The sequence below is a fragment of the Myotis davidii genome, unplaced genomic scaffold (genome assembly GCF_000327345.1).
Source record: "Myotis davidii unplaced genomic scaffold, ASM32734v1 scaffold268, whole genome shotgun sequence".
In the NCBI taxonomy this organism is placed as follows: Eukaryota; Metazoa; Chordata; class Mammalia; order Chiroptera; family Vespertilionidae; genus Myotis; species Myotis davidii.
Window position 1 is genome coordinate 5514638 of NW_006383015.1, and position 1220 is coordinate 5515857.

Below are 1220 nucleotides of genomic sequence, written 5' to 3' on the forward strand. Positions count from 1 at the left end.
TCTGGGATTGCTAGCTCCTAACTGCTCACCTGCCTGCCTACCTGATCATCCCCTAACCACTCTGCCTGCCTGCCTCATCACCCCTAGCTCCTCTGCCTGCCTGATCACCCCTAACCACACTGCCTACCTGATTGATGCCCCTAACTGCTTGCCTGCCTGCCTGATCACCCTTAACTGCTCTCTTGCCTGCCTAATTGCCCCTAACCACCTCTTCCTCGGCCCCCACCACCACGGTTTTATCTGGAAGGACATCCAAAATGATGTTCAGTAGGTCATTGGGCTGTCTGGTCTAATTAGCATATTTTGCTTTTATTATTATAGATAGTTGGAATCATACCATATGTAGCCTTTTCAAATTGGCTTCTTTCACTTAGGATTCCTCCATGTCTTTTCATAGCTTGATAGCTCTTTTTTTTTTTTAGTGCTGAATAATATTGTCTAGATGTACCATAGTTTATCTAGTTACCTACTGAAGGACATTCTGGTTGCTTCCAATCTTTGGCAATTATGGAAAAAGCTGCAAAAGAGCCTCATGCAGGGTTTTTATGGACGTAATTTTCAACTCCTTTAGGTAAATACCATGAAGCACAATTAACTGATCATATGGTAAAGAGTATGTTTATTTTTATAAAAAACAACAACCCACTAGACTATCTTACAAATGGCTGTATAGTTTTACACTTCCATCTGTGATAAGTAAGAGTTCTTGTTACCAACAACCTTCCAGCATTTGAAGTTGTCAGTGTTTTGGATTTCAGTGATTCTAATAGGTTTATAGTGATGTCTCATTGCTGTACCAGTTTGCAATTTCTAATAATATAAGATGTTGAGCACCTTTTCATATGTTTATTTGCCATTTTTTTATTTTCCCTATTTTTCTAACTTTATCAGATATTTTCTTTATTAAAAGGTTTCTTCTTCTATTCCATATTTTATTCTCTCCTCTTTGATTAAACTCAGAAAAAATATAGACTTGTTATATTAAGATGACAAATATTTAGTAATAGAGATAGATATTCTAGGCTCATGACAAAAATAGGAAGAGTTCAATGGGTTGACTATTGTCTAATCCTGATCAAGAAACCATTAATATCAGGAAAGGGTTCTGAAGTTGGCTCTCTTGACCCTTACATATCTTCAGGATGTTGCTGCATGAACTTTGTTTGCCTATACCAGAGCACCAAGTGGTGTTCAAAACAGCACTCCACAGCTAATCACAC